At 38.6% G+C, this 17,967-nt stretch overlaps 1 protein-coding gene and 1 long non-coding RNA gene across 3 annotated transcripts in view; both read right to left on the bottom strand.

Annotated features, from left to right (window-relative positions):
* Window positions 1-17,967, bottom strand: part of LOC105839886 (UPF0489 protein C5orf22 homolog) — a 639,614-nt gene that overhangs the window by 77,491 nt on the left and 544,156 nt on the right. The gene's annotated exons all lie outside the window — the stretch shown is intronic.
* On the bottom strand, window positions 1,271-7,926 carry LOC118644468. The gene is made up of 2 exons (XR_004962243.1): window positions 3,188-7,926; window positions 1,271-2,208 (listed from the first exon to the last, which is right to left on the bottom strand). It is a non-coding gene; the product is annotated as an uncharacterized LOC118644468 (long non-coding RNA).

A 17,967-nucleotide genomic window follows, 5' to 3' on the forward strand; every position in this document is an offset into this window, starting at 1 on the left:
ATAAGATGTATTTCATGGAAATGTATATTTCATCATAATCAAATTTTGTATAATCAATAAATATCGAAAAAAATGTCACGAAGAACATTTGCTTGCATAGTTGAAACATTGATGTCAAATTTAACATATATTGCGTATCTTAAACGGTTCACTCAATTTTTGTGTTAATTTAATACACGATAAATATGTTAGAACCCTTACGGAAAAAACACTAAAAATAACACTTAAAAAAATACTCAAGTTGAGTATAATTTGGGACAAGGGGTAAACACTCAATTTAGTGTAAACTCTCAACTTGAATGTTCGCCATCTAATTGAGTGTTAATTTCAATGTTAATCCTAAATTTAAGAATAGCACTGAAATTAACACTCAGTTAGATGGCAAACATCCAAGTTGAAAGTAATACTCAAATTAATACTCAAAGCCAGCTGAACACTCTATAGTTGAATGTTTATTTTAGATATTCGTTTTATGTCCATTTTTACCAATGCAGATTAATTTTAATCTCGGTTGAACTTGCTTTTCTTGCTTTTGTTTTTATTTAACATTTTCTAATCCAATGTTTGAGAGTGCACACTCAATATTAAGTGTATACCTTCAACCGATAGATGTTGAGTGTACATCCCCAATGTTTCAGTGTTCACACTTTATGTTGGAAGTATACACTCATTTATTGAGTGTCATATTTAAATGCTGAGAGTATACTTTCAAATATTCAGTATTTAAATCCAAACTTTGGTATGAACACTCAATCATGGGGTGTACACATTCGATGTTCTTTGTATAAACACAATCTTTAGTGTAAATACTCAAGATTTGAGCGTATACACTTAAATTTGGGAGTAAACTTCCAAAATCGAATATTAATAGTCAATTTTGAGTGTAAACTCTCAAAATTAGTGTGTTTTTTCTGTAAGGGAAACTAACATAAGTATTATGTAAAAAATTAACACAAAAATATGTCACTTTAAGACAATTTGGAAACAGAAGGTGGAAATGTTTCTTCAGTAAAATTAACATATAATATGTTGACACGTATAAGAATTAGAATTTACATTTTTAAAATTACATTATTTTTATGTTATTTGTTTATTTACCCACAAATTGTGTTCTTTTAACACTAATAAATATTAAATATTAATTTAACATAAATATTCAAATAACATAATCACATCACGTTAAATTAACATTTGAATAAATTAAACATTTAACAAGAACTAGTTTTAATATAAATATAAAATGTCTTCTACTGTGTGTTAATACTTTAACTTTTTTCTCAGTGTAAATAACAAAAAATTGGAACTTTACAAGACTCTTAATTTAACAGTTGATTATGAACAGCGCTCTATATACAATATATATATATTTATATTCTTTCTTTATTATTATAACTATTATTATTAGTATTACATACTAATTATCTAATGCTCATTATTTACTATATCTACATGAAGAAATGTGGGAAAAAGACAATCGGCAAATAACATTCGCCGTTTCGACTCGGTATCTTCATTGAAAACAAAATGACTGCAATCTCACAGTGTCAGAGGGATAACTTATCACCGATGTTAGCGTATGAGTACGCAGGCGATAGCGCATCTCGCAAGAAACGAATTTCTCTCTCTTCCTCTTTGCGTTAGTTTTTGTTCATCCTTGACAGAGGAGTAGGAGCAAATTTTTCTCTCTTTCTCTCTCTCTCTCTCTCTTTCACGGGAATGTCTGACGTTGACGAAACGCTATTTGGAAACAACAACTATCGAGAAACTCGCGATATGAGTAAATACAGTGGTTGCCGCGAGCAACGTTTCGCGCTTCGCGAGCACACATACGCGCCACGCGTTATTCACACGCTTGTATGTAGAAGTGTAATCGTCGATTCGCAGTCGCTACAACGCGCATACACGCACACGCTCGTCGTCTACGACGCGGCGCATGAAAACGGCTTCCGGTCCCTCCGAAGCGGGGAAGAGAACCGAGGAGGAAGAGACGGAGGGAGGAAATGCGGTTCAGCCGCTGACTGAACTTGACGGATTCGAGAAAAGTTGGGAAAGTGCGGTGGCCTGCTCGCGAATCGCTTTAGAGCATCAAACAAGAAAGGAGAGACTGGCAGAGAAACGTTGGCGCGTGTATGTGCGATGAGGTATATGAAACCATTACGGAATAAGCCGAAGGAAAATCTGGCCACGCTGCAAATCCGTCTACAATATCTGAAACGATATTTTTAGTTTTTACGACCACTAAAAATAACAGGACAAAGCAGAATACAAGTATTCTGGAGACCATCGAGAAAATCTTGGCCTTTTCCAGCGTTAATCTTCTTGCGACGTATTAGAGTGGTCTATAAAAACAGATTGATGCTATTTGAGTTTAACAATAGTACTTTGTGCCAAAGAAAATAAATCTAAGAAGAATTTATTTGTGTACAATTACAACATATGAATTTTGAAAAAGAAAATACTGAATGTTGTAAAAAACTATCGTGATGTATTTAAAAAATTCGCAACATTTTACAGCATCATAATCGCACGCAAATATTCTTTTTTTCAGATTTATTTTTGCTAACACAAAGTATTAGAGCACCTCTGGTATATATGCCGTATCTTAAAAACTTGATTTATCAAGCATTCATTACGTTTAAGATAAATAAATTATATTAATAAAAATATATCAATAAAAATATTACACTATCCACTATTGTAAAAAACTAAAAGTTAAATATTAATTTTTTTTAAAGAAACTTCTAGAAACTTATATTTTTGTCTTATATCAAAAGGGGTGGGATATATCTCTTGACGTCATCTTTTCAAATAATTTACTGTATTATCTACTACACTGTAAAAAAATTTTTGTAAAATTACAACTATAATAGTAGGTAATTTTGAGACCAACTATAATAGTTGTAAATTTTTATGTGTATGTAATTTTGTATATAAATTTCGCAATAATTTCTTATTTGTTTTTTGCACTTGTGTATACGCCGTAAACAAATTTATGACATATTAAATTATTTTTACTTGTATACTGCAAAATTATACATACGAGAAAATTTCCAACTATTATAGTTGGTCTTAAAATTACTCACTATTATAGTTGTAATTTTATAAAAATTTTTTACAGTGAGTATTGACAAATTATAATAAGATCGACGTCATTTCTTCTCAAAGAGACCAAGATTTTTACACTCACCCAATAAAATTTAATGAAGAGTTCCTTAATAATAACAAATCGACCCCTGCTCCATCGGGATCTGCGACGACCCTCGGTAACGAACTTCACCGAAGAAACGTATGTCGGCGTCGCGCGAGACTTCTTCCTTTTTCTAACACAATTTCGCAACGGCGCGTTGTCGCCGCTCAAATTATTGCCATTATAATCGCGGCGATCTTTACGTGTGCGTTCGCTTTCTCGCACCACCCATCGCTCGCGCGACGGCAGTAAAGATTGCGGGGGACGGCATCGTTTCGCGCTGGTTTTATCGCGTCGCCGGCAGTGCATTCCGGGCGGCAAGTGAGCCGGGAAACGACGAAAGGCCGCGCGGCGCGAGCGATACCACGGCGCGGCGCAAAGCTCGCGGAATTAGCGAGATTTACACGGGACATAAACGCCGCGAGGGTGTCGTAAAAGTTTTCAGATGCACGCTCCTCGCACGGAGCTCTCCTTGGTACGTGTGAGAGCGTCCGAGGCACACACAGGCGCCCATTCTCCCCCCCCCCCTCCTTCCACCCCCACTCGTATGGGGGATGAAATTTTTCGAGTTCTACGTGTGCCCGGGGATTCGATGGGCGCACGAGACGTCTCTCCTTATCCTTCCAACCGACCTCCCGTTTCTACGCGCCATAGGTCGGTATCACTGCCAGAACGGTAACGGCCCCATAAAAATTCTGAATCGCTGCTACGGTCGAAGTTTCGCCGTTCTTTACGCAGGGAAGAGGGGGAGGGGCGGTCGGGACGGGGAAAACGACGGAGGAGGCGGCAGACCGTATTCATCCTTTCGCGTTCGATCGCACGATCGACTATTAATTCCTGTTCGCACGAACATTGCGTAGATGTGCTCCGGGAACGGTCGCGATAGGAGATAACGGGATTCACGTGACTACACAAGTTTTCTCTCACATGTGCATCACAACGAACTGCACGTACGTAATGTTTGTGCGTTGAAAAATTCAACTTGTCAAGAGAAAACTTAAAAAAAAAGACTCTGGACAATCTTTAGTCAAATAAATATAATCAATATATTTTAAGAAAGTTTTAAAAATTGTTCACTAAAAAATATGAAATATATTTACGAATAGTATAATGTTACATGAGGATTTTGTAAAGGAAATTAATTATTAAAGTAAAGAAGACTGTTCTGTACAATTTAAGTATACTGCATTTATTAGCTAATATTTAATATTAAAGTAATCATTTATAATTTCTTAGAAACAAAGTTAATACTTGATTAACGGGAATCGTTTAAAGTCTAGCCATGATTTTCTATTTTGCCGACTTTTTTAAATTCACACATATACAAAAAAATGTTTTGAGTCATATAATTATACAATTGTATTCCTAAATGTTAAAAAGTATACCTCAATTTGTTTAAATTTTTTACAACCAAAAACTTTTCCACAAACCACAAACTGCAATTGTATAAGCGATCCAACTAATATGCCTAATCAGAGAAAAATAAATTGATGCTTAAATAGGGTTAAATATATAGAAGTAATAAATCAAACCTTCGTACTTATTAGTTACATTATAATTAATTATATTAATGTAAAGTACGCACATATAAGACACAAATGATGTATATAGTAATTTGAAATATATTAATAGCTAATTAAGTGTATGAGGGAAAGGGCTTAATTTGCAATTCGACAAATGAGTTCGGAGAAACGTCAGCGCTCGTTTACAAATTACGAGCGATAATTCGCAACAAGCTGTTTGCTCTATATCGAGCTATTTGTTCGTGCTCTATCTACATCCGCGACGTGCTCGGGGGCTGCGCGATGAAACACGGTTGCCTCGTTCCCGAAATGGCACTTCGCGAAAACGAATTTTCTGGCTTCCGCAATCTCCGATCACACTGCGTGCTCGAGGAACACTGCAGGCGATAGAGACTGCGGCGCAAGACGTTGTTTCGACGTAACGAAGGACTCTCGCAACTTTGGCGAGATACACAAAGTACGACAGTAAGGCGGTTACAAAAGCCATCCGCGTCGAAACCAGCGAGGAGACCAGCTACTCTTTGTCATTTTATTCGACTTAAGGGAAACTTTTGATTTACGAGAAGCTACGTATCAAGCAGTAGTCTTCCTTGCAAAAATATCATCTTTATTCATACTGTGATAATGGAGATATCTAAAAACTCGACTCACTTGTATCATTTGTCATAAGAATTGTTTACTAAGAATCAGAAATAGAAAATAGAAGATATTCGCCTTTCGTCTGTGCAATATACATATTCCTAGAAAAATCGCAAGTAGCAGGGAATCTACTAAATCTAAATCTCGCGATAAGTAACATAAGCCGTTATCGTAATATTACATTTGTTTTTAGTCTCAAATTCTTTTATACACGTGTAATCGAAAGACTATCCTGATTAATAAAATGAGCTCATGATGCCTTCTTCTCGGGCAGTCTATATAGATAAAAGTTTACTGACTTTGATGGAAACATTTGTACACGATTTTTGGCGAAAGTTACGTCGTTGGGGCAATCTTTAGTTTTTTCCAAAAACGCAAGATAAAGTATTTCTCTTTCTCGCCCGCGCTTCTCGCAAATCGCCAATGTCTTCCGCCATTTACACCGCGTCGGCTTATCGTGTGTCGACCGGGTCGCCCTTAAAGATATACGCGCAGAATGTCATCAGAAAGAATAGCGAAGACACGAGGGGGATAGGTGTTGCCTCTTCTTCGACACGAAGATTATCAATATCCAGACATTATTATATCTCTTCAGGGCATGTACGTGTGTACACATTTTCTCATACACGTATCCAAAAAAACCTATGAGAGGTGTGAACGCTCGGTTCGCACAAGCACCTCCTGTAGATTATACTGGGCCTATATATATATAGCGCGCTATGCATTCTTGAAACAGTCCCCTTTCGCTCCTTTTTATTTTATTTTTATATATATTAAACAGAAAAATTGTTTCGCGTGTCCTCGCGGAGTGAAAATCATTATCGAATACTTGACAAATTACTCCAATTATAATCGGTTGCTTGCGCGTTTGGTGATGATCGGGAATAAAAAAAAGATTGGTTCATCGGTTACAGTTAACGCAGAAATATTTATATTTCTATAAGAAAAAATTTTAACTGCAAGATTACAGTCGTGGCTTACATTTAAAAATAATAATTTGCTGTATATTTCCTATAAATTTTTTACTTTTTTCTCTCTCTCCCTCTCTCTCTCTCTTTCTCTCTTTCTTTCAAGGAAGGTATGATGTTAGGCCGAGAATAGGATTAAACTATCCGATTATTCCCCAGACCCGCTTCTCTCCGAGCGAAGAGATAAGACAGCGACTCCGCGAGAAAGGCGGGCAAGTTTGGCGCGGTTAGATGGCGGTCCGGGGTGGTTGGCGGCGGGGAGGTTGGCTGCGGATGCGAGATGGTCGCTCGAAGACAGCCCTGATAATAAATCATAGGATGATACATTCTATCGTTCCATCGCCGAGCGTTCGTTCCTTCGTTCCTCCTCAAAACCAGATCCCGGAGAGAAAGCTCGAGCTTTCTCGAAAGAGATCACCTCTGCTGCCGGGAGAGAGCTCGCCTCGTCCTTGCGAAGGAGGCAATCTATCACCCTTGGAGCCCAGCCCGTCCCCGCGACTCACCTTACCCTCCCCTCTATCCCCCATGCACACTCGCATACCCGAGACCCTCCATCTCCCTCACCGCAAACCATCCCACACATCCACTTACACTCCTGAACCAGCCACCGCTTTCATTCTCGTCCGTTCGTTCTTCCTCTCCTCGACGCCGCTGCAGATAGCGCGCCGATCTCGCGCGCGGTAAACTTTATTTTTCCACGACATTTTTCCCTCGACGTCGTGCCGCGCCGCACCGCGTCGACCCCTCACCGTGCAGGCCTCACGGTTTATCGATATTTCAGAAATTATAGACTGAATTTTACGGCTACCTCAGAACTGTACACGTTCTCCTGGATACTCTTAGAGAAGAAGCACGAGTGATCCTTCTACTGTCAAAATTTCGAATTTTCAGAAACCAGAAATAATTGCAAACCTAATTATCGATCCTCAGATTTATCGAGGTAAATGAGTTTTTCGTTGTTAAAGTTACAGTCAGAAAGAGAGAGAGAGATTTATTCTCAATTAAATACAATTATGTAAAAAATACTAATAATTGAAGCCAAAGTTATATCACAAACTTGTTATAAAAACAAACGTAATTACAACAAAATTTGAAATTTAAATTTCTTTTATTTAGAAATAAATATATTATATATTCCATAAATACCACCGTATTGTTTGCACAAATAATTATGTTATTGTGTAAATATATATTCTTTTTAAATCCATATTTATGGAATTGTAAAATATTATTTTAAATTTTCTTGAATATATTTCTTCGACCATTTGTGAATTAAGAATTTTATAATATAAGAAAATTAGTTTTCACAAAACGACATGGCAATCTTGAAGAGTAACATTGTAGATACTTGCAATCGTTACGATCATAACAAGCAATCTTCATGCAAAGATCGGTTCGTGAATTCAAATAATTGGAGCTCAAGATATTTTCACTGGTGTGATTTTCAATAGTACTAGGCATACGAAGTTTATAAACACGTTGACAAATATCGCGTAAGCTACTGAGAAGCGACGAGAAATGTGAAAAATGTAAACTTGTTTACATAAAAATTTAAGATAAAATAGAAATCTTGAATTCTATTCTTAAAAATCTGAAAAGGAAAAAACAAAGTAACACAACCAAATTAATCATTTTTTCCTACTACATTTTATATAAATACAATTTAATTACAATCCACATAAAAATATTATGTTTAAAAACTCCATTTTCAATTTTCACTATTCATAAAATGTTAACATAATAAAAGAATAATAAGTCCATCATTATTTATTACTTTTATGAAATAAATAAATAATGAGATTATGTGTTTCAATAAATAGATGAAATAAATAGATAATGTATTATAAAGCGTTAATTGTGAAAATTAATTAATCGCGCAAGTTAATAATATTTTATAATTTGTTGTTTATAAGACCTAATTGGGTTTGTGATACTCTCAGATACTCGATATATTTCGTGTAATACGAAGACATAAGCGGCTTGCGTCACTGCTCGCTGAGTCTCACGGCGCGAATAATGACATAATGCGGCGGTCTTGTGGCAGAGTTTTGTATACCATCGCATCGAAACAAATACGGTCAGCTAGTTTCACTATAAAATATTTAACATTAATATAATGTGTGTTAAACGCATTTTATTCTTTCTATTACGATAAACACATTATTATCGTATTTTGTTTTGTGGACTTATTAACATTTATTAAAAGAATGATTAATTTTAAACTTTTTGAAAGCAATATTTTGTTATTACTTGAATTCTAATTGTCAAGAAAATCTTTAATCTGTTTTAATTACGTATTGCTAATATCAAATTTTAATTAGGACATATACAAATTGTTTCTTTTAATATAAAATTGAATTAATTGTCAATTACTCAATTTAAAGAAAGTGATTAAATCTCTTAATTAGACTCAAGTCAAAATGTTACAAAAATTATAAACTATTATATTACATGTAATGTGTCTTTCAAAAAACGATTATTGAACCAAAATTCGTGTTATATTTCAAGATAATTTTCTTCTGAGTTCTTCAATTGAATTACGAATCCAAATATAATGTTCTCTTCAAATGTCGCACTGATTCTTAAAATTTATTTTATTAAACCGTATCACGTTTTATAATTTCAAGTATAATGTTTCGTCACATTTTAAGATTGGTTTCAGTTGAATTTTTCAACAGAAATGCGATTATAAGTATGGACTATATCTATAAAATAATATTTGCAAATTATAGAAATAAACGAGGACAATCGATTCAATAATTCTCTCTCTCTCTCTCTTTCTTTCTCATATAAATATAAGAATTCAAGCGAAAGTATATAGGAACAGAAGAGAGGAAAACGAAAAAAACATCAAGAAACGCTGAATCAGCAGCGAAACCGAAAGAGTCTAGTTACTGGTGAAATTTATGACCGGCTTTTAGCAGCTGAAATTGATTCGTTGAGTAAACTGATACGTAATGGAATCTTTTCTTTTTCTCATTTTGTCGTTTGCTTCTCCTATTCGAAAGTCTTTCACCACGTTGCGTGATGTCTCCTTTTTACTTTAAGATTTTCAGTAATTTTGATTCCGGTTCATATTTTTCATAACATTTTAAAAATACGAGAAACGATTCTCTATATACATATTTTACTAATATGTATTTGCTTTATCATCTCTAAAAATTTTTAATCAGAAATGCCAAAACAAAAAGTTTTAAGAAAAATAAAAATTTTTTAAATCAACAAAAAACCGTGTTTAAAAATTTCAATGCCATTATATCTTTGGAATCGCATGTTTTAAATCCCAATATTTACGACGTCACAACTTAGAGGTTTAATTTCTTCTCCGGATGTGAAACGTTTCTAGAGCTACACCCGACGTCGAATTCTGCCTGTCGCTGTCAATATGAAATCATAAAATCATTCACTTCAATAAAAGTTTTTTTCGAGCCGCGCGACCTCGACAAAGGTGTACAACCAATAATACTCGTTCGAGCGCGTTTTTTTGATTATCGTGAGCGTCGCAACAAACGCTACCTCGCCTTCCCTCTCGGAGGGTTATGGGCTTCCGGTCGGCTGACTTCAATATTTTTTACTCAGTCAAACTCGCGGGCTCGCGTTCGTATTTTCCTCTTCCGCTCTTTCGACACGGAACGAAACAACGGCCGTTCTTTCATATCGTCGATTTTCCGACACGCTGCCCATGAGACCGCGCGGCATTTTTTTACACCGCCTGATAATTTCATAAAACGTTGCGCTTTCGGAAACGTTATCAACATTCCGGCAGTTTGCTCGCGCGGCTCTTTCGCGATCTACCAAGGTCCTATGTGTCCGAAAGTTGCCGAGAACGGTAGCGACTTATGGGCCTGGATTCTCTATCCGGGGAGGCTGCCCCTCATTCCCGACGTCAACCGTCGCTCTTTTTAAGCATGGTGTCTTTGAAGTACCATCCGACAATTTTAAGCCGCTTCTTCTCGGTCAGATAAAGCCGCGCTTTGAAAGATCTTACGGATGAGTGACTCGCGCCGCTTGAATCTCTTTGCTACCGGAAGAATACGTTCATCATAATGACAATGCTGAGGTTGCTAAATCAAATTTTCAATCAATCTGAATTTTCGAGTTTGCGTCGAAATAAGGGGCTTCAGACAAAATTTCAGTGACGTAACATTAAAGACTTGAAAAATTGTCGTCTCGAATTTAAATAAAATTTTGAAGTAATCCCAACTCTTCATTTATTTCGAAACTGAAATGTGTATAATACAATAATATACAATTGAAAGAGTTTTAATAAAGAAAAATGTCAATTTCATTACACAGAAAAAAAGAACATTGTTATTTTGACAATACCTTTAGTTTCCAAATAAAAATCTTGAAATAAGATTATATTGCGTTAAATAAAAGAAATTTACTTTTATATATTTTAATCAAGAAAATTATATTCTTGTTACTTAAAAATAATTTTCTCAAATAAAAATAAAAAAATGTTGGATAGAAAATACTGTATGTTTAAATCGAAGATTATAATTTTTTTAGAATAAAATTATCAAAATAATAATATTATATTTTTGAAATAACAATTATAGTATTGAAATAAGGCTATAATATGTTGAAATTCAAGATTTTCAAATTCTTCTAAGAAGATTATATATTGTTATGTATGAAACAATGAATGCGTTCCTATGAATATATGTATAAGAGTTAATTTGACACTTGCTTTTTTTCTGTGTAAAAATAAAATATTTATATCAATTACATACTCGAAGATTATTAAAGGGCGAAGAAAAAGGTTCCACTCCCACTGATAGTTTCAAGCTTGCAACTAATAAGATCAGTCGAATCGAAATCAAAATACCTCAAATGTAATTTGAGAGACACGGTATTGAAGAGGAATCGGGAGATTTTATTAAAGCAAAACGCTAATCCCGGGGGAATCCGTCAATATTGCATATTGCAACGGTGCTCGTCGGACATATCTCACGGAAGGTTAGCCGTCGTGAAATAATAGAGAGTGAGCAATGCGCTCCGGCACTGACGTGTCTACGACAGATCGCGAAGTCCCGTCTCCTCATCCTGCGCACGTTAGGAATAATAGAATTTTGATCGAATACAAACAATCGGGCGAGCGGCAACAGGAAAAAGTCGCTCATGGGAATATGGAAGAGGCTCTCTGTAAACCGCCCGTCCAATCATCGTGTCGTTCTGTTCGCGTATATTCCCTTCTCCTCTCTTTTCTCTCTCCTCTCTTCCCTTTTGCCTCTATTTTTTCCTCGGCAGAGCGTCTCTACTCCTTTTCTACCCCCTGTGATCCTTCCTCGGAGGATCTACGGTGCTCCACCTACTACGTCGGCGATATATCCCGCCCTGTACACGAATTTCTGACGTATAAACTTCACACGTGCATACCCAGCACGCACACATCGGCTGCCGCCGGCGGTGGCAGCCGATGTTGCCAGGAGGACACGTACGTTCACCCTGACTGACGTTTCTCTTATTTGATCGTTGATTGTCATGCTAAAGCCCGCACATCCTATTGATTGGGAGGGGTCCTTCCACTCCACCCACTCGTCCTCGGCGCGCGCGTGTGTCTTTCCGTTCTAGAAACGCAGGGTGAAATAAGCGCGGGGGAGAGTCGTATGTGCGCGCACACTACGGCGCTCTGTGCTTGGCTGCGTCGCCGACGACGACGACGACGAGCGGCCGTAAAGGGAAGAAAGGGATGAGAAGAATGCCGGGGACAAATTTAGGGACCGTTCGAATGGAGATGCCGTGTCGATGTTACTCGCATTTGCATTCCGACTTTCGATACAAACCTTTGTTCCACCGACTCCTACATACATCTCGACTCTCGCTGCTCTCCCTACCGCGCGCCTTCTCTTCGCTTGTTTTTTTGAGGGCTCTTCGTGACGTCCGTTTCAACCGGCGATTGGGATTTCGTTCGTGAGACCTTCGCAATCATATCTCACGAGTCTCCTCGATCGTCGTGAAAATAGCGTGCGCATTATTGCGAAAACACGGGAAAAAATCGTCTTTCCGTGTCGCGTTACCAGCCGCCCGAACAACAATTTACAGAGAATGCGTTCAGACACGAATGTATGAGGAAGCTTTTAATGACTTCTTATCGACTTTTACGTCCTGTGACCACATTACATATTCTCTAAGGAGAAAAATATGTAGAAAATCTGGTTACCGATCAAAAACTGGCCAGTTTTTAATACTTTGGTTACATGTAAGCAAAAGTGGTCAGCAACTAATTAGAAATTAGCCACGTTAGACAGATTAATAATGAATGATAACTATTTCTAGTAGTTTCTGTCTAGTTAAACTTAAAATATCCTGATTTTCTAGTCAGTAATTAGCCAGAAATTAGTTAAGTCAAATCTATAGTTCGGCACTCTATTCAATAATAAATATTTTTGAAAAATTGAATAAAAAATCAAAGGATAATTCGTTATTCTTCTCTTTATCATTTGTAGTAATAATATTTTTATTTATATATCAATTATATGTAATACGTCTCAGACTTCGCGTGATAACAGTTAATAAAAAATTCTTGATCATTTCTACATGAAAATCCTAATATCCAAGAAAATAGTTAAAGTAATAGTTTTAATTTTTAAATAAGAGGGCTTTAAAATCCCTGATTTATAAAATCTATCAATAGTAAATAGCCGGCAAATAAGAAAGAAAAAAAAACGTAATTTCAAAAAGTAGTAAACCACGATTAATTAATGAAAATTTTCTTAAATTTAAGTACTCTTAATAAAAATAATTATCTGAAGTAAAGTTTTTTGTTAAATAATATTTTTGTCTAGATAAAATTTCTAGAGAAACCTCTAATTCAAAACAATTTGTCAAAATGCTAGCTAATAAAAAACTGGTCAGTTACTGACTAATTTCTGGTTCTTCTTCTTATTGTTTTGCAGATATCTATCAATTGCATTTAAGCAATCAATTTTTTGGGTCACAAAATCTGAGGTTACAATTTGCAATTTTTAGTATGGATCTGTCTAAACCGGGTCAGCAAGATTAGTCGACAGATCTGAATCGCGAGGAGATCTCCGCGAGGATAGCGGTAGGTAGGAGAGGATGAAGATGGAAGAGAGCGAAAGCGGAGAATGGGTGAACCCGGAGTGATATGTACGGGCGTAGGTATGCGGAGTGAATATTTCACGAGGAAAATTCAGTTACGACTCGAAAGATTCTCAGGACACGTAGAGCCCGACCGTCACGGTGGAGCATTTCGGAGTATTTCAGACTTAGTTAGAACGTTTGCGTTCCTATTTAACGTCTGATGCCTGCGAATCTCGCGTAATCTTCCTTTTTCAGTTCTTGTTGGCGCACATACCGCATTCTCATCCAAGACAATCGCAACTTGCATTCCAAGTTGCAGCGTCACGTTGCTATCGGTCATATGTCTCTGATGATTCTCAAGCGCCAGTGCTCATATTATAATAACACGAGAACGTGAATTATTTCGTATAATCGTGCAATTTGTAAACTCTTGACGAAACTTTGTTGTAAAATCTAGAATTGCTCTATCGGGCTTAGCTGTCGCGAGGTATGTATTATTCCTCCAGGCTTCCAAGCGTAGGTATCGATCAAGAGTTTCTAGCTCGACATCATCGCTCGGGAGAGACATCGTCTTCGAAACGCGCCCTCTAGTATAAAAATTCCTGCTCCTCCACACATCCTGCTAGGAGTCTTCCGAGCCGGTACCACAGAATCGAATTCTTTGCCTCGTACGTAGGGTATGCGAAGGAAGAAGGAGGCATCGTATGGGCGGCAGGCGGGAGGGAGGAGGGGGAGGTGGGTTTCTGAAGGGTGGAATGGAAAGAGGGTTGGAAGCTGAGTCGACGTCTTTCAGTCGATATAACCGTGGAGAGTGCACGGTACGGAACGAGTAAGAAAGAGAAACAGGGGAAGGGTACAGAGAGGCAGGAATACGTGATGGCGAGGAGGCGAGGGGAGAGAGGGGGGAGGAGAGGGAACAGGAGCGACTAGAAAGAAGCGCGGGATACGAGATTTCGTATGCCTGCCTGTCCGTCCGTCTGAACCTGAGGGCACATCAGCAGCCGCCAACCTCGAAGAACTTGGCAGAGAGACGAATACCTCTGCAGAAAAACGACGACGGGGGCGGGAAAGGAAGGGGGATAGTACGAATAGTAGGATAGGATAGGTAATCTAATAGAAGGTGGGTGGTTGGGAGGATGGCTGAGTCGACGTCATTGGCAGAAGGCTGTCGACTCGGTTGCGAGCGGTTTAAGGTCGAATACGGAAAAAGCGGGAATCCTCCTGGGTAGAGCTGGTTACGTCGCAGACACGCGTAACCTATATACACGTGAGAATAAATGCACGCTAGTAACTTCGTCCTTCCTTGACTTGAAAGCGCGCGAGTCCTTGACAATTTTTTCGGAAGTTGTTTTATTAGCGCCGCGCGTCGTATCAATCTACCGCGATTCGAGATGGAATTCGAAAGCGACGTTTTACGTATAATAAGAATTTTTTGACGAATCAAATGGGAAACGTTGTATACGTGTAAAAGCATCTGAATTCGGAGTAATATCTCAATGCTACATTTTATTCGCATTTGCATGCTACCTACACATTTAACGTTTATATGTGGACCAAAAAGTAGTTAACTTGATACTAGCAATTCTTTAAGATCCATTTGGAAATTATTCCGAATTTTCGATATATATTACCGTGGGGATGGCAGTGGGGGAGAAAAAATAGATTTTTTGATCGCACCGTGTAATAAATTGATAGTTACGCTTTTCAAGATACGTCTGAAATATTCCGGCCGCTATCAAAAATGCAGGCGAGCATTTTTGAAATTTCCATATTTCCGCTCGTACTTCAAATACCAGTATCTCGGCGTATACACATCGGGGGAGTGCGTGCACGTATACGCGCGGAATATAGAAAGCGATTTGTTGGCGGAGGGCGCGAGGGAGGGAGGGGGGGGGGACGAGAGGGAGGAAAGAGGAGGAACGTACGAGCTTCGCGTCACCGGCGCACCCTTAGACTCCATCCTATTCCGCGATTCTACTCACTCATTCCACTCTGCTCACCCCCCTGGGAGCCAGGGAGACTTCTATTCCTCCCTTCGCATCTCGACACTGACGTCCCGACATCCACAGCCCTCGTCCTCCCCCTTCGCCCCAGCTCCTCGCTCCCTCCCACACTCGTCCTCTCTTTCTCTCCTTCCGCGCTTGCTCAAGCTACCCTCTGGTTCCTCTCCAGGTCGTCGCAGCAACACCCTCTCCCGGGCCCCTTTCGCCCGTCATCCATCCCGTCCCCTTCGTCACCCTCTCCGCGACAGCCACGAGAGCACATAGCCTCGTTCGTATATCCAGTGTTGTAGATACGTCGCAGTGCTGTCTGAAGAACCACGCGTATACGCCGGCAGGTACGCGCAGGTGTATAGACAGGTGCGCGTCGACGGCGATGTTAGATTTTCATTGGTATTTTCGTTCAGACTCGATTCATAACATTTCAATCATCGCAAGGACGGTTATTTAATTACTGATATAGCTAGCAATGCATACAAAAATAATGAGTTTTATTAACATTATTCTCAGAATTATTTAAGTTAGATTAAATATAAACTGTATCTAACAATCGAGCGTGAGAAATTTTTTTAATTACTAAGACGACTGATCGTGATTAGTATTCTAATTGCTCTCTTCTTAATTTTTATAAGTTACAATTTTAGAACAAACAAAGAATGAATCATTAAATCAAAATCAATTAATTTAAACTATGCTTTTAAAGTACATATAATTAAGAAAATATTTTAATATTTTATTTTAAAATACATATAAGTACTGCGATATATATCAGCTAAAAGACATATCATAGTATTTTATCATTTTATAGAAGTAAAACATATTTAAGCTTTAATATTAATATTATTTCGTTTTTTTTTTAATCGAGGCACATATTCTACAAAATTGTTTCACAAAATTTTTTGATTAATAATTTAGCAAAGTAAACTACTTATACAATATGGATATTACAATCATCTTTTATTTTTTTATTATGCATTCATTAAATAGAAAAACTCAACATTGTTATAAAGAAATTAGAATTTGATAAATTTATACAATTGTCATGAAACATCTTCAAAACCTATCAGTTTTAAGTAAATTCACTCTCCGTGTATGTATGGGCGCTCTATATCCGTAATGCTTACCACCCCTCTCTCTCATTTAAGGGTGCACACGGAGTCAAGGTCACGAGAAGATGTGAATGAAGGAGAGAGGAAGGTAGGCATATATAAGCGGAGAGCAAGCGAGCGAAGCCGAGCGAGAATGAGACAGAGGTGGGAGAAGTGAGAGAGAAAATGGGGCCAGAGTAAGGAAGATGAGACCAGGGAGAAAGAGAGAGAGAGAGAGAGAGACAGGAGGGTGGTGCTTTTCCCCCTTATAATTAATGTGTAAGGGTAGGTCGTGGTATGCGCGCTTCTGCCTTGCTTCCAAGGGAATTAAATTACATCAGCTGATTCGCGAGAAAAGGAGAAAGTGAGCGGAAAGCTATTCCCACGACTGCTCAAAACTTCTTTCCAAGCCTTCTTTTCTTTTTCTTCCACGCAGTGTGATACTTAACTACTTGTTAGGTAATTTTTTTTTTAACACGCTACATTCGTAGAAGAAATTCGTCGCAAATAATTCAACACGATTAACAAAAGTTTTTCAAGTTTATTAAATTGGAAAAAATTGTAACAAATTTTACAATTGTAATGTTAATATGGTTGATCGATTTAGCACAGTTTCGATCTTCTATTCAACGTATTTCTTATAATTTCGCTTCCCTCTTCGATGCAAAAGTAAATTGTGGAACCAAAATTCAAAATCCAATAACACGGTAATCGCGCGATCCCTAAACGTCGAACCCCTTAGCTTCGGGCGTCAGCAAATCGCGTCTAATCATGATCGAGACTTACGTGGATCATTTGCTTCACCCTCGTATGTGCTTCTCTTCGAGGATTCTTTCACGATCAAGAGGATCTTCTCGCAGACCGAGACACGTCTCCCAACGTCGGAGGGTGGAAAACGCGCCACGGATAGGACGCACGTTGGTAACAATGTCGGATAAGGAATAAAGCTCGAAAGAGTCGCGCGGGGAGGGAGGGGGGAAAGGCGGAGGACGGGTGAGCATAACGTCGGAGGACGCTTGAGAGAGGGGTGGGTGCGGGTAGTGCGAGAGGAGCAAAGGATAGAGAAAAGCCGTTGGAAGAGACGTAGGAAGCTGGTGGATGGCAGGAGGGTGTGGTAAAACGGGAGATGTACGGAAAATAGAAAGAATTCAGATCACGGGATGTGTCGAGGGGGTAGGAAGAGGGGGGGGGGGAGGACGGCAAGAGGAGCCGGCGGAGGCGTAGGTGAACGACGAGGTTGGCTCTGCTCTCGAAGAGTAACGGAGGCAGGCGAGGAAGAAGCGAGGGGTTAGGACGAGTTACGGGGAGGACGAGAGAGTCCCCAGAACGAGAATGGAATCAATACGTGGAGGCAAGTGTGTGCCCCTGGCCCCACATGCGTGTTTCCGTGCCTGGGGAGGCTAAACACGCGAGTATCTACAGAGGGCAGGGAGAAAGGGGGAGGGGGGGGGGTAGTGAGCGAAGGCGGGTGTCCCGCACCCTTCTTTGGTCCAACCCTCGGGGCCAGGCGAG

Source organism: Monomorium pharaonis, chromosome 2 (assembly GCF_013373865.1).
Source record: "Monomorium pharaonis isolate MP-MQ-018 chromosome 2, ASM1337386v2, whole genome shotgun sequence".
NCBI classification, from domain to species: Eukaryota; Metazoa; Arthropoda; class Insecta; order Hymenoptera; family Formicidae; genus Monomorium; species Monomorium pharaonis.